The sequence below is a fragment of the Pan paniscus genome, chromosome 2 (genome assembly GCF_029289425.2).
Source record: "Pan paniscus chromosome 2, NHGRI_mPanPan1-v2.0_pri, whole genome shotgun sequence".
Taxonomy (NCBI): domain Eukaryota; kingdom Metazoa; phylum Chordata; class Mammalia; order Primates; family Hominidae; genus Pan; species Pan paniscus.
Genome location: NC_085926.1, coordinates 18,510,519 through 18,533,795, shown reverse-complemented (window position 1 = coordinate 18,533,795; position 23,277 = coordinate 18,510,519). Strand labels below are relative to the sequence as shown.

Below are 23,277 nucleotides of genomic sequence, written 5' to 3'. Positions count from 1 at the left end.
ATCATGTCTATTATTGAGTATCCACAATGTATGAGGCATGTATTATATATGCATTATCTCATTTAAACTTCACAACAAACTGTGAGGAAAGTTGCTTCATTGTCCATTTCACAAAGGATGAAATTCAGGTTTAGAGAGACCATGCAACTTGCCCCAAAATATACAGATTTTAAATGACAGAGCTTAACCACTATTTTATATTGCCCATCACTTAGTAACAGATGTATTCCTGAATGAGTTGATCACAATCTGAATTTTTGTAAACCATGCCAGAGTTGCGATTCACAACATTTCTGGGAATACTACTGTGAATCCTTTGTTAATGCAAAAATAACTGCCCCAAATGGACACCTCCTCAGTAATCTGTTTGCCCAATCTCAATATTCTTGAAGCATGATTAACTTTTATTGAAAGGTATGGTTACATAGTATTCTAGGTCAGAGATGATCAAAGCTTTTTACGGACAATAAGTTTTCTCTCTAACTAAAAAAAAAAAAAACTCAATAAGGTCAGTGGCAAAAGCAAGAACCAAGGTATTATGACACTACTCACTATAATACATTGCAATTCCTTACTCATTAGCAGAGTTTTATTTTTCATGGGATGTATTTCAAATGAGGATATGCTATAAGTAGAAAACAATACATACGGGTTCATTAGTCTTGCTCTTTTAAAGATAAATGCTGTATGTGGGATAAATGCTGTGAGCAAGAAATTATAAGCAGGTTCCCATATGCTAGATATCTATTTCCACAGCTCCTATCATCATGGTTTCTGGGCACTCTGACAGATAGATGAGGCTAATTCAGGCAACGCAGTACATTCAGAGAGTAGGTGAAAATCCTCTTTCTCTTTTGCTCCCTGCCTCAAAAAAACAATAATTAATTGGAAAGCTAAAAGAATGAAAGGTTTCCTAGAATAGAAAACTAACAGAAAAGCCATGCAGAAGAAGCAAGTTTTAATCTTTTGGTTACAAGTAATAATGTTGACTGTATTACCCTTTGATCAAGGTGTTTGGGAATCTATCCTAAGTAAATAATCCTCAATGTGGAAAACATTGTATGCTAATCATTAGATAGGGGAAAAGTACAAGTGCAAACAAGAAAGAAAAGTGTTCAAAAATAGGAGATAATTGTGAATAATTTATGGTATGTATTCCCTGAATATTGTGTACAGTTAAAATCACATAGTAAAAACTGTGCACAAACCATAAGAATTTAATTCTTTGGAAAAATCCTTAAAATATAATGTTAAAAGAAGAAAGTAGACTACAATATTATATAAACAATGTGATTAAAACTGTAAAAAGAAAAATACAAAGCATAGGTTTGAGTGTTGATATAGGAGTAATTTCTTTATTATTTTAATTTTCCTGTATTTTTTAAATTTCCTTTAAGAAAAATTTCTTATTTTTAAAAATAAATAATAATGTAGGAATTTGGAGATTTAAGAGCTTGAAATTCTACCAATAATCACATTTTTAAAATCCATTCATATGGATTCTTAATAAGTATCCCATTACTGGCAAACCCTGCAGTATTTTTAATAACATTTTAATCACATTTTCCCAGTTTTTACATATGTTAAAGTGCATTAAAATGTGGACAGTCTGATGAATTTCGACAATTGTACACACCCATGTAACCACACCACAGTCGAGATAGAGGACATGTCCATCATTCCCAACAGTTTCTTTATGCGCCTTCCCAGTCAAATCTTCCCCCACTTCTTGAACAGGAAACAACTGATCTGTTTTCTATTACTATGATTATTCACTGTTCCTGTTCTAGAATTTTATGTAAGTGGAATTGTACAGTTTGTATTCTTTTCTCTCTGGCCCCATTCACTCGGCATCATGTTTTGAGGTCAATCCACCTTGTTGCATGTATCAGTAGTTTGTTCCTTTGTACTGCTGTGTATGCATATGCCACATTGTGTGTATGTACCACATATGTTGATCTATTCATTTGTTAATGGTCATTTAGGTTGTTTTCATTTGGAAAGATGTTTTGGACATTTGTGTTCAAATCTTTCTATGGATATATGTTTTCATTTCCTTTTTTAAAATTTTATTTTTCCATAAGTTATTGGGGTACAGGTGGTATTTGGCTACCTGAGTAAGTACTTTAGTGGTGATTTGTGAGATCCTGGTGCACCCATTACCCAAGCAGTATACACTGCACCATATATGTTGTATTTTATCCCTCGCCCCCCGCCACCCACTCTTTCCTCCAAGTCCCCAAAATCCATTGTATCATTCTTATGCCTTTGCATCCTCTTGGGTCCTACCAGGACCCAAGAGGTATGCCTTGCATCCTACCAGGGGAATTCCTATGCTGTATGGTAAGTGCATGTTTAACTTAAGGTTTAAATTTTTAAAAAAATTCCATGTAGTTTTTTTAAGTGGTTTTAACCATAAAGCTTACAAGCGAAAATCTTTTCAACCTTAGAATAGGCGAAAATTTTTTAGAGGGGATGCAAAAAGCACAAGCCATAAAAGAAAAAAATATATATATAGGACATCATCAAAGTTAAAAATTTCTGTCCTTCTAAAGACAGCACTAAGGAAACAAAAAGACAAGCAGCAGACTGGGAGAAAATATTTACAATACATATATGTGAAAAAGAATTTGCATTTGAATACATAAATAACTTTTACGAGTCAATGATAAGAACTCAAACACCCAATGAAAACATAGGCAAAAGACTTGAACAGATATTTCTTCAAAGAAGATAAACATATGGCAAAAAAAAGCATCTGAATAAATGCTCAATATCATTAGTCATCAGGGAAATGCAAATTAGAACGATGATGAAATGCCACTACACTTCTACTAAAATGTCTACAATTATAAAGATTGATAATACCAAATGCTGGTGAGTATGTGGAGCAACTGGAACTCTCAGACAGTGTGTATTTTTAGTGGAATGATTCATCTCACATAGGTATCTTAAACAAGTGAAGAATTACTCCTTTAAGTCGGGGCCTGAGATTTAATTAATGTTCATATTTATTCTTTTTCTCATTATACCTTCAGATTTTGCTAATTTCCATGGCTGAATTATTGTATATAACCTAGCTAAATATCAAATGGTCTCTACATCAGGAAAGAAACAATTGTTATTGACCTGGTAAGTTATTTTAAGATATCATCTCTATAACTACCAATTCATACATTCAATACCTCATTCTATCTTTGTTCTATTTTAATTTTCATAAATCATTTTTGAGGCCATACTGTATCTCCTTCTTACCGTGTAAATCTTGTAATGCCTTTGGCCAAAAGTAATAAAATTCAAATCAAACACAATTAGCAATTCATGAGTTATCTTTCAGTTTATACATCAATTCCAAAAGCTGACTCAATTTATAGACTCAGTTAGAATGTCAACTGTGCCAGGTTGTGGGGTTTGAACTGTGACATTGGGAAAATTCAAATATGGTTTTATTTACTCTAGAACTTTAATTTCCTGTAATCCTCTCACAATCTATAAGACAGAACAATGATCTCTTTGAAGTGAAAACAGAGAATCACTCCTGAATTTTATTTCCCTACAAGTCTTATTTGCTCTATTTTTATGTTATTGTGATTTTCCAAACCTAAAATAATGATTTAAAGTGCAACTGAGAGGAAAACAATTTAATATGTATTTTTTATATTCCAGAATAATTAAATTCCCACAATATTTTAATGATTTGGGAGATAATTAAACATAACATGTGATATCTAAGTTTAGATATCACATGCATTCCGTGGTTTCCTAAATTTTCTGTGGATTTTGCTCTATATCAACTTACTGTCTCATTTTCAGTACCAATATTGATGGGCTCCACTTCATTGTTCAATCCTCCCCAAATGTATTTAAAATGTAGTCACACATAGATTAAATCACATGTCAGAATTGTTCATGGTACACCCTGTACATTCCTAAAGAAAGATATTTAATTAATTAAGAAAAAATAGTAGCATTCTGTAGGAAAAGCAAAAAATGCAAGATCAAAACTCCAGCTAAACTCTTTAAGCCATTATGAGTGACCTCTAAACCACAAACAATGTTAAATTCTTGGGAAAACTTTGCTTAACTGGCACTCACAATGCACATTAACTCAGAAGCACAACCTTGCCAAAAATATAAACCACTCAGTGTTTATAAATGTGAAAAGAAAATTAGCACATGATCAAAAGGAAAAACACATCTTTGGTGTCAACCTTTCTGTGAACTTCTCTATTGTGATTACAGTTGTGTTTGCTGGATTTTGCAGAGGTGTGATGGACAGGGGGAAATGTATACCTGGAGGGAATTGTGCAGCTGTCAATAGTTGCAGACTGGAACTATGGCAGGTATAATTGTGTTCATTGTTTGTATTTCCTGATTCACAGAGCCCCTTAAAGTCACTGCAAAGGGAGCAAGTCTTACAGACGTTCCCAACCCTGTCAGCCTATGAGACTCACTAGAGTGTTTTCAAAAATATTCCAATGCCTGATTCTTTCTACAGGTTAATGAAATAAGAACCTCTGAGCATGGAGCCTGGATATCAGTATTTTCTAATAACAGCTGGTGATTCTGATGCATAGTTGGGTCTTAAAAAAGCTGTATTAAAGCAAACGTTAGTAGCTGTTTCCAGCCCAGGCTTCTAAGATGATAGAGAAAGTAGGGACAGGATTGAAGGGCCCAAAGCTATTTCCAATTTATCAGAAAGTCCAAGAGAATTATACATGCAACCTACAATATCCAGGTTTTGTGTTGGTTGGTTGGATGGATGGTTGATCTGTAATTATATTGGATCACTATTGTGTCTTGAAAGACAGTTGATGAACATAAAATGAAGAAATGAATTATTACATAAGAAAATATTTTTAGTACAATAGTTTAACCATTGACTCCATTTTGGATAAAACTAAAAAGAGGATCTCTGAGAGATAGCTGTGGCTTTTGCCTATATAACATCCATTCTCCTTCTTTTGAAAACAACACCTCAATTTTGTAATGGGGAAATATCCCTTCCCCAATGTCAGTCTGAGTCTAATTGAACGTACCATCTGATTCTGAGATGAACATGTGACTCAGACCTGGATAATGCCAATATTACAACCCTTTGGCCAGAATAATGATTCAAACCCATGAAGATGATCTGAGTCAAGCCATGAGAGTGATCAAAAGTCAGCCGTGATACTTTCTAGAGTAGTAAGAAGGAAACCTGAGCCACAAATGAGAGAAAAGTCTGTGTTACTAAAAAGGCAATGAGGAGAAAAGCAGAGACTAGCAAAGAAGACAATGAAACTGATCTTGTGCTCGTGGACTTGTCAGTTATGTAACTGGGTAAATTTAATTTTGTTACATTTGTTCATTCATTCGTTTATTTGAGGAAAGCAAATTTGAATCGAAATTCTGTTATCAGAAACCAAACAAGTTCTAATACATATAAGATCTTGTATTAGTGAAATTATCAGAACCATTAGGACATCTAGAGATACTTTACTATTCTATTTTTCTTTGTTTATTTGCTTGTTTGTTCAGACAAACTCAAGCTTTAATTTCCCAGAACTAGAACCTCAAGCAATTTTCTAGTCAATCATTCAATCCATCAACAAGTATTTAATGAACTCATCTGTGTCTATCACTCTGCTAGGCATGACAAAATGAAACTAAGTGGAAGGCCTGGTCCCCGCCTCCAGCAAGCTTACAAACTAGTCAGAAAGACATAGTAAGTATATTAGAAATAACCTGGAGAGAAGAAAGCTCACAAGTTTCACTCTAAAGGAATATTAATTAACATGCTTCAAGTGTTTTATGTGAGCCAAACATATGAAACATTTTAGAAGGATCCTAAGAAATAAATAGTACAACCACTGCCCTCAAGGAGCTTATAGTTAAAGACATAAAACACTGATGGCACAGATTATTTAAGTGCATTATAAAGCAACATGCCATAACATAATAATAAAAACAATACCTCAGTATTAAGTTCTGAATAAATTAGCATGGTAATTGCTAATTTACTCTAAAAGCTCAATTTCTTCCATGACTCCCAAGGGCCACCAACTTAAATTTCACGGGTTGGTGTTTACCCCTAAACACTGGATCTGTAGGATTGGGGGGTGTTTTCCCAACTCTACCACAAATTCCAGCACTTTTTTGTAGAAATAGATCATCTTCTAAAAAATAAAACCAAGCAACTTTTCATAATTCTCTGATTCTCCATTATTCTACAATTTTTCATCATTCTCCAATTCTCCATTATTCTACAATTTTTCCTCATTCTCCAATTGTTTGGTATCCTTTAATTTTTCTTCATTTTCTAACTCCCTACCAATTCTCTATACTGTTTACAGTTCAGTTTCCAAAGTTTTCCAAGGGTAGCATAATCTAGTTTTGTGTTAAAGATACAGGAGGAAGTGAAACGATGACCACAGGAAAGTAGAATTGGATTCATGTTGACAAAATCTGTTTCTTTCTTCTTTTTCTTCTTTTCTTCTTCTCTTAAACCTCCAAATCCAGACTTTTTTGAAAACAAACTACTACTGGATGAAGACTAGCTGTTGTACTCTAAAAGAGTAGTCTCTAATTCAAATGACTCCCAAGCGTATGTGCATGTGTGTTTATGTGTACCTGTATCTGTGTACATGTGTGTATGTGTATGTGTATGCATCGAGGGTTAAGGTTTCAGACTCTGGAGCGGGGAGGGGTACCTGGGAAGACTAGGAATGAAATTTACCAAACATGGGTCCTTATTTACTTCACGTACTCCTTCATCACTTCTTCTAGTGGGGCAGGGGAGGGGTAGATTAGATTAGTACTGCAAATACGTACCAAGAACACAAAGAATATCTCAGTAATGGAATCAGAGAAAATCCAATAATTAAATGTTCCCTAGTGTCTATTCTGCTGCCTTACTTCCTTAATTTTCCTTTTCAATTCTTATTAACCTTTCTGTTAATGCGTGGATAGGAGAACATGAGACACTGAAATGGAAATTACATGATTTGGCTACTTATAACTCTTATTTTTAAATAAAAAGTTGACATTTAATTGAGAGATGGAATAATAAGGTTAAAATGTTAGCCAATGTGATCCCCACCCACACACCCAGAATGGTCTCTTACCATGTCTTTGGCTTACTCTCTGCTTAGTCAGCTAAGCTGTTCTCATCTGATTGTTTCAGAGAAGGGATTTGACAACATAAAACACAGAAAAAAAGTAATCACTTCTTGGGTTTTGAATTCAGAATTCTAAACAATGAGGCAAAAGAGTAGAAAGGAGTCTTCTATATAAGATTCATAATATAGCAAATAATTTAGGATAAAATATGATGAAGTGCACAGCTTTCGCTAGGTTTCCACGGCCAATTTAGAAAACAATAATCCCTGCATGTCGCTAGAAGTCAAAGCAAAAAAAAAAAAAAAATTGCAACGCAAACATAGACCTCGGCATGTCTCCAAGGGAGGGGCATTGCCCATGCTTCTAGACCAAGTCCAAGGCAAGGGCCAATTGCCTGAGATGTGTGTGGAATCTAGGTTGAACCAAAGGAGGCAAAACCTAAGAGAAAAAAAAATGACTGCTATGTGCATTTAGGCAGATAGAGCCTTTGACAATATCAGAACTTCCCTCTTCTCAGTGGGGCAGAGGAAAAGGAAGATAACTGGCTTGCGCTAAGTGTGGCTCAGACATAGCAAGAGAACCACTGAACCCGAAGTGATTGTGCTTACTGGAATAAGGCATATCTCCATGGTGACCCAAGTGGACTAACAGCTGCAGTCCAGATGGGACAATGTCACAGCCATTGTGAACAGAGATCACTGTGGATAAGGTAAGGCAATGGATGTCTTCAAAGATGCCTATAAGGGCAAAAGACATTGAAGACCAGATTTGCCTACCGCCACCTCTGCCCATGCAGAGTCAACCATATGCAAGATCTTAACATTAAATAATTTATAAAGACAGATGGTGTATCTGTTAAGCTCTATAAAAAACTGACATGTATAAGTAATCAAAACCTATTATCCAGATGAATAATAATGTTCAAGTGACTGTTTCTAATGCATAAACTTTTCTTTCATATTGATGATCACAAATTTCTGTGAGTGATCTCTTTCAAAAATGAAGCTGATCAAAATTTTACAACTGACAAATATGATCAATAGCCAACACAAACCTTAGAGTAATAAAATCTGAAACAGTTGCACTTCAGCCTCTTAAAAACAAAGACATGACTGAAATATTTGCAAGCCAACAGGCACCAATGGCATGGCTTCAAACAAGGTTCAGTAATAGTGCCATTTTCCTCACTCCCACAGCAATGAGTGGGTGGCTTAAGACCAGAGCAGAGTAAATCTCTGGGCTATTATGCTGGGAGTAAATTAAAAAGTATTTATAATGTCACTCATTTGCTACCTCCACACTTGTGTAACATTTTCATCATATTGCAGTATGCTGCTTTGAAATGCTTTGTATATTTCCAGGAGCTATGCTTAGTGCCATCAGCCAAAGCTGTTTGAGGACAGGGACTGTGTCAAATCCAATGGAAACCTCTTAATTTCATTAGACCTTTCTCCTGTATTGATATTGCTTCCATTTATTCTTCTTAGCGCTCTCTTTGCACTTTGCTCCTTGACTAGAAACATTCAATAAATAATTATTGACCACCCACTATGTGGGATTTAAGGTCCTAGGCCCTGAGAAAAATTATGTAAAGAAGAAAGACAAAGTTTTGGCTCACATTGAGTCTACAATCCAGTGCAGAAATTTAATTTTTTAAAAAGAATATATGAATTAAATAAGTTCAGATTGTGATCGGTGCTAGGAAGAAAGTAAAATAGAATGCTATACTATAATAGGATAATATGTAAAGGCTGTTTTAATTTAGGGATATCAGGAAAGGCTCCTCTGAAGAGATGTCTTGTGAGCGGAGACTTGAAGGATTATAATGAATCATATAATGATCATCTTGTAATGACCTGAAAAAAAAGAGAACTGCAAATGCAAAGGCTCAGAGATAGGATCAATCATGCTTTTTGTCAAGGAGATCAGTGTTGCCTAATCTGAGTGATCTAGAGAGGGAGTGATAGAAGCGCCTAGGAAAGCAGAGAGGGATCAGCTTTTGTTGGGCTTTGTAGGACATATTGCCACTCTCCCTGTGATTCTTCTCTTCTCTTTCTGACCATTCCATCTTCATCACCTTCATGAACTCTTCCTGCTCTGCCTGGCTCTCAAATACTGGTGTTTTCCAGATTTCAACCTTGCCTCTATTTTTTCCCCTTCTGGTTTTTCCCAGATTATCAGCACTACCAACCATTTGCTGGAAACTCCAAAATCATTATGTCCAGTTGTACAGTGTACTAATTATGACTTTAAAACCCCAATGACGGCCAAAGAACTATACAAATGTCAATGTATAAGAGTTTTCTGAAGCCAGGTATGGTGGTTCACACCTGTAATCCCAGAGCTTTCAGAGGCTGAAGCTAAAGGATATCATGAGGCCAGGAGTTCAAGGCCTTGGCCTTCCAAAGTTCTGGGATCACAGGTGTGAGCCACTGTGCCCAGCCCAGAGCAATACTTTTAAATGGCAATCATATCATGTTACTTATCCAATGTTTTCTCATTTCACTTAAGTATAATCCAAATTCTTTACAATGGTTCACCATCTACCACCACGAACATCAGATTTCATCTCTCCTCTGTCCCTTTTGCTCACTCTCCTCCGCCACACTGGCCTCCCTACTTCTCCTTGAGCATGCCAAGCAAGCCCTCATTCATGGCTTTGTCACAGGCTGTTCTCTCTGCCTTAAAAGCTCTTCCCCTCCGTATGCACATGGCTCACTCTGTAACTTCCTTCAGATTCCTTCTGTGACAATCTTACATAAAATAGAACACCCACCTCCCCCATCACTTTCTATGGCCAATACTCTGCTTTATTTTCTCTTTACTACCTTTATTTCTCTATTTTCAGCACAATTCTAAATTAAGCGGGTATTTTAAAAAATTATCTGCCTCCTCCATTAGCATATAAAATTTATGAGGACAGGGATTATTTTCTTAGTCATCTTCAGTCTTCTGCCCCTACAGCAGTACTTAGCACGTAATAGTGCTTCACTGAATATTCTTTGAATGAATTAGCAAATCTCCATGCCCCTATATAGACTATATTTTTCTGTCTGACATATTACACCTTTTCTCTTGTTTTGCTCAAATTCACTTTTCTCAGCATGGATACATCTCCTTCATAAGGACTTTCCAGAAACTTCAGTTTGGGCTAATTGTTCCTCCTCTCTATTCTCATAGCACTGAATGTGTCATCACCCAGCAATTATCTGTCTATTAAAATTACATGAATCTATGCCTGCCACTTGCACTAGATTTTAACATCTATGATAAAAGTAAGCATGTCTTCATTCAACAATTCAATAAGCATGTAGCAGGCATACAGTGCTAGGCACTGGGAATGCAACACAGAACAGACAAGCAAGGTTCCTATACTCAGATGCATTCAGTCAAATGTCTTACTCTTGGATGGACTCTCAACACTTAACACTCTTTGGCATATTGGGAAGATTAATGAGTGTCTCTATTTGGACCTATTACATTATATCTTATACTTTCAAAATGGTCTGTCCTTATATCACCTCTCACTTTCATCAGAATAAAGCATATGAAATTTGGAGATATTAACTTAGGTTTTCCTGTGTAGATTCTGCAACTTTGCTCCTGATCACAAAAGTCAAAGGCATTCATGCATTTTTTGTTTCCCATGGGAGGACCAAAAGAGTCCAAAGAGAATAAAGAAGTAAATTGAGCTTCTAGATTATTTTAAAATCAACTCTATTGATATATAATTAACATACACCAAATGTACCCATTTGAAGTGTACATTTTGATGAGTTTTGGCTAATTTATTAACTCATGCAACCATCAACAAATGAAGATATAGAACATTTTCATCATCCCAGAAAGCTTCCCTACCTTTTTCCCAGCCAACCCCATCAACACCTCCAGCCCCAGAGAGTCAACGGTTTGCTTTCCGTCCATGTAAATTAGACTTGTTCTTTCTAGTTTTATATAAATGGAATCATTTGGTATGTACTTTTTTTGATCTGACTACTTTTGCACAGTCTAGTGTTTTTGAGAGTCATCTATACTATTGCTTGTATCAGCATTTCATTCTTTTTATTGCTGAGTAGTATTACATTATATAGCTATAGCATGGTTTCTTTATCCATTTATCAGTTGATATTTAGGTTATTTCAATTTGGGGGTAATTATGAATAAAGTTTCCTGAACAGTTGTAAACATGTCTTTGTTAGATAACTTTTGTTTTTCTGTTTTGTTTTAAAACTTTTACTGGAATGTAACAATGAAGTAAACAGTAATTAGACACCTACTAATTTTTCCCCAAAACAAAAAAAATGTAAACAGGAAGATAACTCTGCCTATACTTGTACAGCTTCTCACATCACGTTAGAAGGGTCTCACATTCAATGATCAAGAAATTTTAAAATAGCAGTAATTATTTTCATTTTCAGAAAAGGTTCCCTTTCTCCCCTCCCACCTCAAGTATTTAACATGAAAGGATGGGCTTCTTTACACATTAATTTTATACTTATTTTTGAAGCGGCAACAATTAACTATCAATAAGTTGGCATTTCTATTTACAGTCCTACAAAATTCTTTTAAATTTCACAAAGTCATAATCCAGTGTTGCCATGAAACAGAAACTGTAAATTCTAGGTAGCTAAGATTCTTTCTGAAACCAATGTTAAGTCAAAGAAATATAAAGCACGGCATTATATTAAGTTTCTGGATCTAGTACACTATAAAAAGAGTGAAACCAAGGAAAAGTTATCTACTGTTTTACAGAAGAAATAAATACCTGCAAAAGCTGATTTTTGGTTGTATATAATATTTTACATACTGTGTGGAGTTGCAGCATCTGCTAATTGAAGCAGATATGCACTGTATTTATCCCTGTCCTATACCCTAGATCCCTCCTTCCCCACCCCCAACAGTCTACTACCTTATACCAAGTATTGTGGATATGAGCCCAAGTCATCCCAGACAATCCAGTGAACAAGCTGGTGTAATGCACTAGTGCAAAGTGTGAGATATAAAAAACTCCCTTTCAATCTTCATCAAAGTTCTGCTGTAGAAGAAAATCGGCACCCAAATTCTTATTCTTCTCACAAGCAAAATATGCTTGTATCACAAGTCCTTCAGGAAATCCTAATGCCTTTAACCTTTCTATAGCTTCTTTTTCCTGAGGCATTACTTGAATGTAGTTCATAAGACCATTTCCAGCTTCTGCAATTCCTCCACTGACACCTCCACCTCTTCCTCTTTGACCACCAGCTTCTCAAACTGTTTCATTTAACATCTGAATAAAATGCTCCTGGTGTTGGCTAATTTGCTGAAGTAATTGAGGATTCTCTCAATCTATCTACTGTAGTAACACTGGAAGAAGGGAAGGACTCTGTTGAATAATTTGTCTCATCTGTTGAAACTGAGGCTGATTCCATAAAAATTCAAGGGGATGTTCCAGAACTTGCTGTAGTTGTTGCTGTCGTAGTTGCTGCAGCTGCAGCCACTGTTGAAGACTGAGGAGCCCCAGTACTAGCTGCTTGGTGGGGGTCAACCACAACCTGACTTTATCTCCAGGGATTCCCATTAAAAGGTACTCCACTGCCCTGTCAGGGTTGTTGGAACTGGCTCTTGGGGCTGCAATTACTTGCTCTCGTTCATAGCCCATTGACATGATCTCAGTTACCATATTCTCGTAAGACTGACCCATCACAAGTGCAATCGTTGCATCTTCAAAAAGGTTTGATCAAGAAGAATCTCCTGATGTACTATGAGTTGATGTCAGGCTAGTAGCCACTGGTGTCTCTGCTGGCTTTTCTGCAGGTTTCTCTTGTTTAGTTGCACTAGCAGTTGCAGGTTCAGAGGACACTGTCACTGATACTGGAGTGATGAATGCAGGTGTGAAAGTGGGAGCCAAAGCAGGGACAGGGGTTAGAGCCTGAGCCACAGTTGTTGTTGTGGAGGAAGTAACTGCTGTAGTGCTGGCAGGAGCTGACTGCTGAGTTGCAGCTAGTGCTGGTGTGGACACTGCTTTGGGTTTGGTCACCATAACCACCACAAAGTTTTTCTCATCAATTTTATATTCTTTGAGAGCAGTATCATCATTGAGGATTTTGCCTGCATAAATTAATGTTTGACCTGCTACCAGAGAGGCATCTTTCCCCTTTTCAGATTCCGTCTTCTCTTTCAGTGCTTTCACTGTCTCCTCGGGGTCAATGTCTATCTTGAAGGTCAAGGTCTGCGGCTGGAGGGTCTTCAGGGTGACCTGCATGGTGCCACTGTACAGCTCGGCTGCAGGGCCTATGCCAGGGGCTGGCTGCTGGGCAGGGTCTGCGGCCTCATTAGATAACTTTTTAATTCTCTTGGAATAATACTTAGATATGCAAATGGTGAGTTGTATAATAAATGTATAGTTATTTTAATAAGAAACTGCCAAAATGTTTCCAATGGGACTGAGCCATTTTGCATTCCCACCAGGAAAGTATGAGAATTCTAGTTATTTCACATCCTTACTGACACTTGGTATTATCATTCTTTCTTATTTATGCCACTCTATTTCTTATAGACTTCATGGCAGGCTAGTGTCTGGATAACTAGAGCAGAATTCAGGGACACTTTGGCCTTACAGAATAACAAGAACTGATCTGCAAATGTGTTTGCATAGCAGCTTGATGAAGTCCATATAGTCGAGCCTGGGGCAAAAGAAAGTAGCCAAGGCTTTCTGTATCCCAAGAGCTGAAAGGGCGCAACAAAACCAAAAGGACTTTAGGATTTAGAAGATAAGGATGCACAGGATAAGGATGCAGCCAGAGATCATGGTTGGACCACAAATGTTAGTAGTGAACACCAGCACAAAAATACGGAGAAGCAGTGATCTGATTAATGACTTGGGGGTGACAATATTACAGAGATCAAAAAGCCGCCTTCGGACTGATGCCATGTCCTCACAGAACTTAGATATAATCCTAAAGAGCAAAAGAAGGATAAAAACATGTTTTCCTTAAGTTGACAGAGCTTAAATTCTAAATCTACCAAGTTTATATCCTGAAGTGACTGATTTTACTTAAGAATAGCAATATTAAGCTGTTGCCCAACAAGCAGTTTGTAGGTAAGGATGGAAATTAAAGTTGTTTACTAAAAATACATTTGACTTCTGCATACTTCTATTTTCTGTGTGAAAATTCACCCACATCATAACGACATGTATGTATCTATTCAGATGTCCTTGCTTAAAAAAAACTCTCCACCTTTGAGTTTCATGTGTATTTTGGTAGTGGTCATGATATATATATTAGAAAATGTATAATAAAATAATATTTCTGTAATCCTAGCACTTTGGGAGGCCAAGGCGGGCAGATCCCTTGAGGTCAGGAGTTTGAGACCAGCCTGGCCAACATGGTGAAACCCCATCTCTACTAAAAATACAAAAATTAGCCGAGCCCAGCGGCATGTGCCTGTAATCCCAGCTACTCTGGAGGGTGAGGCAGGAGAATCACTTAACCCAGGAGGCAGAAGTTGTAGTGAGCCAAGATTGCACCATTGCACTCTGGCCTGGGAAAGAGAGGGAGACTCTATTTAAAAAACAAACAAACAAACAAAAAACCAAAAAACAAGATTTCGATTAAGACTCTAAAACAACAATTTGATATAGTTTGTTGTTGGGTTTTTTTTTTTTTTTTTTTGAGACAGAGTCTCACTCTGTTGCCCAGGCTGGAGTGCAGTGGCGTGATCTTGGCTCACTGCAAGCTCCGCCTCCCGGGTTCACACCATTCTCCTGCCTCAGCCTCCCAAGTAGCTGGGACTACAGGTGCCCACCACCACACTCAGCTAGTTTTTTGTATTTTTAGTGGAGATGGGGTTTCACCATGTTAGCCAGAATGGTCTTGATCTCCTGACCTCATGATCCACCTGCCTCGGCCTCCCAAAGTGCTGGGATTACAGGCGTGAGCCACCATGCCTGGCCAACTTGATATAGTTTTATGGTTTAGAGAGAATTCCTCTGCAATAGAAATGTTAACAGCTTTTATAAAAGTAATGAACATAAGCCTGACATTGGTACATATATAGTGTAAAAATATACATCAGTAAAGACTTCTATTTAATATCAAGTATTTTTATGAATATATTTAAAATGAGATCATAGTTTGTGTGTATGTGTGTCTTTGCGTGTGTATACATATTATTGTATTAATTATAATATATGTTATATATGTATTTTTTTCTGGTAGTTATTTTCTATAAAGTCTCCATAAACACTGAGTTAGTGAATACTAAACCATTCACTAATTTCCCCATGGGAAATACAGAGTTAGGTTCCTGTGAACCTTTGGTCATAACATTTTCATTAAGTAATCAACATATAACCTTGTTTTATGTGTGTTTCTATTTAAATAAACCTTATTTAATACATATAGTTGATTCATTAACATTGAATTCACAGCCAACAGCACTATAACTCATGCCTCATATTCATGTTAGATAAATAAAGCTTATTTAACACATGAAATTATGTCATTTTCTTCATAAGGTACATTACAGGCTTCTTCTGCTTGGAAACACTAGATAGCACTTCAGTGCCTCAGCACTATACTTGGGGCCATTTAAAACAGAGAAATCACCAAAAGCACAAAAATGCAAAAATAAAAAGATGTGGCACTAAATAGACAATAAAAAGAATGCTTGTTTAGGGAATGAGAACTGAACAAGCAGGCAGGGTTTGTTCCTGTCCAACCTCAGCTGGGATGAGGTTGGGTGCAAGAAACTGCATGTCCTCAAATGGCAGTGAAAGTGCAACAAGTACTGATTTTGGAGTTACAGGTAAATTTTAGTGAGTAGGCAATTTCACAGATATGCAATCCACAAATAAGGCTTGACTGTACATGTGTGTGAGTGTTTTGTGTGTGTGTGTGTAGTAGATAGTGTGTTCCTTGAAGATGCAAATATTGCTGACATACATTTAAAAAAAAATAGTTATCTATGGATACCTTATATTGAAGAATCAGTATTTTCTAAATTCGACATTAGTAGATAAAAGGAATTTAACTAAGGCTGTTTCTCTCCAGAAGTGTGTTAATAACTTATAAACAATCATTTAACCTCAGACTTTCCCTAGACTAGATAAAGCACTTTGCATAGTTGGTGTTACCTTTGTGAAACAATTTTCTCTAAAATACGAATACCCCAGAATTCAGAAACCAGTCACCTATTGTTATATGTCGTGTTTGCCAGGCTTAGAAAGCTTATTGCTTGGAGTTGGGTCTTTGTGGCCATTCCTTAGGGAACCTCCCAATTTAGGTCTATAAGGTTCCTTGTTATATCATACTTAGCACCCTGATTTACCCTTTCACTTTCTAATTCTTCCCCCAACTCCTTCTGGAAAAAGCCAATAGAATGCCATCCATATTTTAAATGAACTTATGTAAATTTTTATCAAATATAAAACTCTTTCTATACATTTTTTTTTTGAGACAGAGTCTCGCTCTGTCACTCAGGCTGGAGTGCAATGGTGCGATCTCAGCTCACTGCAACCTCCGCCTCCTGGATTCAAGCAATTCTCCAGCTAATTTTAGGGGGTTTTTTTGTTTTGTTTTTTGGAGTTGTTTTTTGTTGTTGTTGTTTGTTTTTTTGTTTTTTTTTTTTTTGAGATGGAGTCGCACTCTGTCACCAGGCTGGAGTGCAGTGGTGCGATCTTGGCTCACTGCAACCTCCGACTCCCTGGTTCAAGAGATTCTCCTGCCTCGGCCTCCCAAGTAGCTGGGATTACAGGCACATGCCACCCAGCCCAGCTAATTTTTGTATTTTTAGTAGAGACAGGGTTTCACCATGTTGGCCAGGATGTTCTTGAACTCCTGACCTCGTGATCCGCCCACCTCAGCCTCCCAAAGTGCTGGAATTACAGGCATGAGCCACTGTGCCCAGGCCTATACTTTTAATATATTTTATTGGCTCAGGGAAGATATATAATTGGTCATTCATTCACTTGTTTTAAAAAATCATTTAAGAAATGATGATTGAATGACTATTATGTCCTAGACCATGATCATCCTCTGTGTAGGAGTCCACTGTCAACATAAATGCCATCCAGCCAGCCCTCTGCTAGGTCTAATCATCTTGATTCATATTTCTCCAATCATCTTCAGTTTCTTCATGTTTCTCTTTTATTATCTTGTTTCTTGTTCTGAAGATCTGCTTTTGGTTCAAAAGCTCAGAACTGAATTCAGCAAACGTCTGACCTAGCGCAGATAAAACCAACGACCCACAATATAATATCTTGGTATGAAGACAAAAAAAGTATAAATTTTTCTAATTATAAAACTAATAAATTTTATCACCCTAAAATACTTGAAATGGTAAATTTACAAGGAAGAGAATAATACAAAATAATAAAAATCCCTCTAATCCCAGCACACAGAGATAATCCTCTTTATAATTTGTTGTATTTCCCTCCTATGCATATTGTTCTAAATAGTTCCAGTAGACAACTTATGCATTTTTCTTTTCCACTATTGATAATTTAAATTTTTAATAAATATCATATTCTGTTTTATAATGACATAATTTAATTACTCATTCCCATGATGCCAGACAAACATATTTCTTGCAAGTATTTAACATATATGTAGTTGATTCATTAATATTGAACTCAGAGCCAAAAGCACTATAATGCATGCCTGATATTCATGTTACATGAATGAAGCTTATTTAACACAAATAAGTTTGTCATTTTCCTCATAAGGTACATCACAGGGGCTTCTTCTGCTTGGAAACACTAGACAGCACTTAGTGCCTCAGTGCTATGCTAAATAAAATTATACTCAATAACGTTGCAAAGGATTCGCAGACTATTCAAGTAAAGCCTTAGTCATTTTTGTGGTGGTTGAATATGGCCTGTTATTTCTGATTGATATACACAGCTTTAAATGTATTCTTAGAAACTGTAATACTCTGTGTTTTTTTACTTTCATTTGTGTTTATCAAGGTTGCTTCAAATTTATTTCTATTAAATGTGTGAATTTGGCAATGGAAATTTAAATGACTATATTTATAAATAAGTGAAACTTGAACAGAAAATGCGTAGAATAACATCTCTGCTATAAACAATACAAATAAAAAAAATTTTTATAAAACAAAGAATGTTATGATAATACCAAAAATGAGCAGGAAGTTTATATATGCTGGAGTTCAAATTAGCCAGTAAAGGTGACAATATTTGGCCTACTTAGGGCAGTTTATTTCACAATAAATTATATATTTTATATCATGCATGATGACTAAAAAAAATTAGAGCTCTTATTACTCAGATTAACATTTTCAAATATAAGTATTTACTTTATCATTTTAATCAAGGCAAATATTTTCACCCCTTAGTATTTATTGAGCCTCCCACTCACCCTAGGGAACATGGCAGTGCTGCAGTTTGCTTTGCATTTGCTGAAAATGGCAATTAACAAGTCAAGAGAATTTTTATTTTAAACAAAATTGTTAACACACTGCTAATAGGTAAAATCATGTGTTCTGGGAAGTAATTTGTGGGCAAGTGGTTATGATACAAGCATTTTTAAATAGACTTCAAGGAAGGGACACCAAACTGGAATGTTGAAAAGTATGTAAATGTGGGTGATGTTGCATGGAAGTAAATCTCATCTATTATTCTTCAGAAAATGCATGTGGTAAGACGGCACTTCCCTACCTCCTTGAAGTGAGACATGTTCATGTGATTTGCATGGTCCAATGAAACCTAAGAGTGTACGTCACCTCCAGATGACAATTTGAAGAACCATTGCAGAATTTGCCATGACTTTTCCTTTCCGATGTGATCGTGGATGCACATTTTGAGACACAGACTTCATCTGCTGAGTTCTTGAGTGACTAGAATGAACAGTACTACTGCTACTTTGCTTTGGAAATGTGGCATGAAATCTCAGTGGTTTCAAACATAAGAAATACACTTTTACTTTTGAAACCACTGAGATTTTGGGCTTGTTACTATAGCATAACCCTAAAATATCCTAACTATTAGTACCTCTATGAAAAAAATCTCCAGTTAAAAAGAAAACACATAAAATGTTACTTATTCTCTGAGTAACTCTAGCTGCAAAGGACCAACTAGAATTGTGGTGGGGGGGGTGGGTCTTGTGAACTGATTATTTTTTCAAAGCCTATGGATCTGCTAATATTGGAAATTTGCCTTTAATGCACACAAAACTGCTGGATTTTCCTTATTCTGTGAAGTAAAATCTTCCTCTTAATTAATTTTATGTTTCCTTTTTTCCAAACTCATTTACTCCACAAACATATATTTGTTACCTAATATGAGCCGGTGATCTGAAGAATTCAAAGATGAGATGAAACACATCCTTGAGGTCTTTATCACCTAAGAATGGGGATAAAATATTTACAGACATTGGTGTATAAAATAGGAAGTGAAGTCCCCCACCCATAACCCCATACTTAGGAACTGATTAATCTGCTGTATAGCTTTTTGGATTGTAATACACATATAAACATCTTTTTCTTTTATATAAATGAAAATGTATTCTAAGTGATTTTTCTGGAACCTGATATTTTCTCACTCTTTTAGAGTATCTTTCCACATGAATACACATAAATAAACCTCATTATTTTTTAATGGCTGTCTTGTATTACATTTAGGAAATGTCTCAGTTTATATATCCAAGCTTTCTATTGTGCATCTTTTTAAAAGTGTGATTACAAAGTGGATAGAATCTTCTTATTTACAAAATGCTTCTTACTACAAAACTACATATATTTATTCAAACTGAACATAATATTAAAATAAAGGAAAAGAACTCATCTAGGTAGGTCCTAATTCAAAGTTGCCTAAGGGGAAAAATTGCTTGTTTGTTTGTTTGTTTGTTTATTTATTGTTGTTTATTTAACTGAAATGTCCAATGATCTGTTCTGGACATATCCGCTATGCTTCTTCCTCATTGTTTTGTTTCCTCTTTCATAACATTCATAGGCTGGAGTAGTTCAAGCATACATCCTCCAGACTCACACTCAGAAGAAAAGAGTTTTCTATAGTCCCAGAGGCTCACATACAAGTCCCAAAACTCTCTCAGCTTTGACCAACTTTCAACTCATAACACCCTTGATGAGTCAATGTGGGTAGTGAAATTGGGTAGGCTCTTTTACCAGGCTTGGGTCTCATCTTCCATCTCTGGAGTTGAAGTAATGAAGCACCTTCTTCAAAGCATGTATGTGAGTGAGAAGGGTTTTTTTTATAAAGACAAGGAATGGTGAGTGAGCATCGCCAAAAAATAATTGACATCCTCTACAGCCCTGCTCTATCTCCCTGAACTATTAGCCCTCCCCACAGGCTGCCACTCTTAACATTCTCGTATTCGCTCACAATTTGTCTATGCATCTGCAAGACACACACACAAGTGGAATCACACTATAGATTGCTTTTTGTATTTCATTTTTCATCAATATTCTATCCTAGGCTTTTTGTTTCAGCCCACAAAAGTCTATTTCAGGCTTTTCAATGGCTGTATAATACTTCGTTATAAGTAGGTACTATAAATCATTCAGCTAATCTCCTATTTATGGACATTGGTGGATGGGGGTGTTATAATGACAAATAATGTTTCACTGAACATATTAGTATTAGTCTATTCTTGCGTTGCCATAAAGAAATACGTGAGCCTGGGTAATTTATAAAGAAACGAGGTTTAATTGGCTCACAATTCTGCAGGCTGTACCGGAAGCATGGCAGCATCTCCTTCCGGGGAGGCATCAGGGAGCTTCAAATCATGGTGTAAGGCACAGCAGTAGCTCACACATCACATAGCAAAAGCAGGAGCAAGAGAGAGTGAGGCGGGGAGGTGCTGCACACTTTAAATGACCAGATCTCAGAAGAACTCACCTCACTATGCAAGGACAGGGCCGTAGGGGATGATGTTAAACCATTCCTGAGAAATTCACCCCCATAATCCAATCACCTCACACCAGGACCCACCTCCAACACTGGGGATTACATTTCAATATGACATTTGGGTGGGAACACACATCTAAACTATATTAATACTTATACATAAATCTGGATGCATTTGTTCAAGTTTATCTCCAGATTCAAATCTTAGACATAAAATTATTGGGTCAAGAGGACATTAGCATTTAAAATTTTAACATACATGTTTAAAAATAGAAATAAAATTAGAGGTTAAAGGTCTTTGCCCTCCCATCCACAGTATATGGGAATGCCTGAGTCTCATTGTATCTTTGCAGTTTTGCTCAAGTGATGGCTGAAAACCAGTATTTCATTTTTATTTTATTCTGAATGTCACACATTTTTTTATTCGCCAGATGAATGCCATTATCTGTGAATTGCCTATTTCCATGTTCATTTTCTTCTAGATACAAAATTTCTCTTATTGAGTTATGAGTATATTAAGAAAATTAGCACCTAATCTACTGCATTAACATATTTTTTAAAAACTTTTGACTCCTTTTATGCCATTTTTGTTACATTAAACTTTTTTAAAGCTTTATATATTTGTATTTGTGAATCTGTTTTCTTATAGTTTCTGGATTTTGTATGTTACTTATAAATCACTTTTAAATTTACACTAAACTCACTATATTTTCTATTCCTTCAATGGCCACATTTTTGTTTAAGTCATTGATTCTTCTGCAACTTGTTGTTAGTCTTGGGGTGTGGTCATCATTAATAATTTGTTTCTCTCATCTTCTAGGTACATGGTAGATTGCAAGTACACACCCAGTGGTAGATTGGAGCCAGGTAAGTAGCGCTGGGCAATCACTTGTGAGTGGAAGTAAGCACAAGTCACTACAGGGTAGACATTTCATTGTCAATGCAAGAGCTTATTTTTCTCTCTGATGCAGCATCACGCCATGTTTGAGATGGTAGCTATTCCACCAGCCGTCAGCCTGGGTCTTTGAGTTATAGAATCCACAGAGGTCTCCTGATAACAAGAAGTGAAAAATAAACTTTTGTGGTATTAAGCCATTAATACTTGGTTGCTTTTTAACTGCAGCATAACCAGCTGTATCCCATCTTTTCTTTTGGGGACAGTTTTGTAGCAGATGCTGTCAGTGCCTCTCATATTACCTCCCTGTTAGCATCTGTTTCCCTTTGGCCCAACTTCCAACTCCTAGCACCAGTAGTTCTTTGTTAAGGGTGTCCTCTCACTGCTGAAACTCACTCTGCCACCTGTTCAACAGGTTGGAAGCTTCTGGAATTAATGTCTCTAGGAGCAGCTCTCAAGCAATATCTGAAGAGTGTTGGTGTATAAATACTTAGCTCCCTTACCCCTTGGGTAGGATAACTTTAAGGCAGAATAGCTTGTCTGGGCTTCAAGAGCTTTCCCTGTGGGATTATGCTTCAGTTGCTTCCTGGAACTGAAAGCTGTCTTGATAACATGCTCTTCCAAAATAAACTTTCTTTCATTCTTTCACTTAATCATTCTCCTACCTTTACTCTCTAATAAATTACTCAACCTTAAAAGCTTGTCTCAGTGTCTACATCTCAGGTAACCCAAGCTAAGTCAAATTTGAATAGCAACAGTTTGGGGACAGAGAATGTCAGGTAGAGAAAGCAGTATGAAAATAGATGCAGAGGTAGAAAAACAAAGCATTTAAAGAATAGCAAGTTATTTAGTGTATGGATTAAACTGTATGCAAAGGGAGATAATATGGGATATAGTTGGGAAAATAGATTGGCAAGATCATGAAGGATCTTGAATGATAAACTAAGTGTTTGGGCGTTTAATTATGTGGATTCTTAGCACAATTTCCTTTCATTTCTCATATATTCTCTCATATTCTCTTCATCTCTCTCATTATGGATCAAAAAGAAAAGGTCATGTTCCTGCTAAATACAGAAAAGTAAAGAGAAGCAGTAGGCAGTTTTCTCGATCATTTAATCACTCAATAATATCTATACAAGAATTAGACTATGGCAGCTGTGTATTTCTAACCTCCATCCTGCATCCCCTTGCCTTTCAGCTGAAAAAGTGTAAAAGACATTATTTCTTAACAGAATCATTAACAAAATTTCATCCCCCAAAAAGTCTGATTTAAGAAATTCGGAAACACAGGGTTATTACCTACTCATTAGGTTAAGCAAGCACAAACTCAAGAAGAAAAAAAAGGCCAACTAAGAATTCCTTAGTTTGGCATATCAAAAAGCTGAAATCTCTCTCTGGAGATCACAGGCCTTAA

At 36.3% G+C, this 23,277-nt stretch overlaps 1 protein-coding gene and 1 pseudogene across 1 annotated transcript in view; both read right to left on the bottom strand.

The window, feature by feature from the left end:
* Nucleotides 1–10,792: 10,792 nt before the first annotated feature.
* Nucleotides 10,793–22,008, bottom strand: LOC103782898 (UV excision repair protein RAD23 homolog B-like; annotated as a pseudogene).
* LOC134729875 (homeobox protein Hox-D9-like) overlaps nt 20,745–23,277 on the bottom strand; it is an 87,014-nt gene continuing 84,481 nt past the window's right edge. Inside the window, exon 5 of the mRNA XM_063602084.1 lies at nt 20,745–22,019. The gene's annotated coding sequence lies outside the window, so the exon portion shown is untranslated. The remainder of the gene's footprint in view (nt 22,020–23,277) is intronic.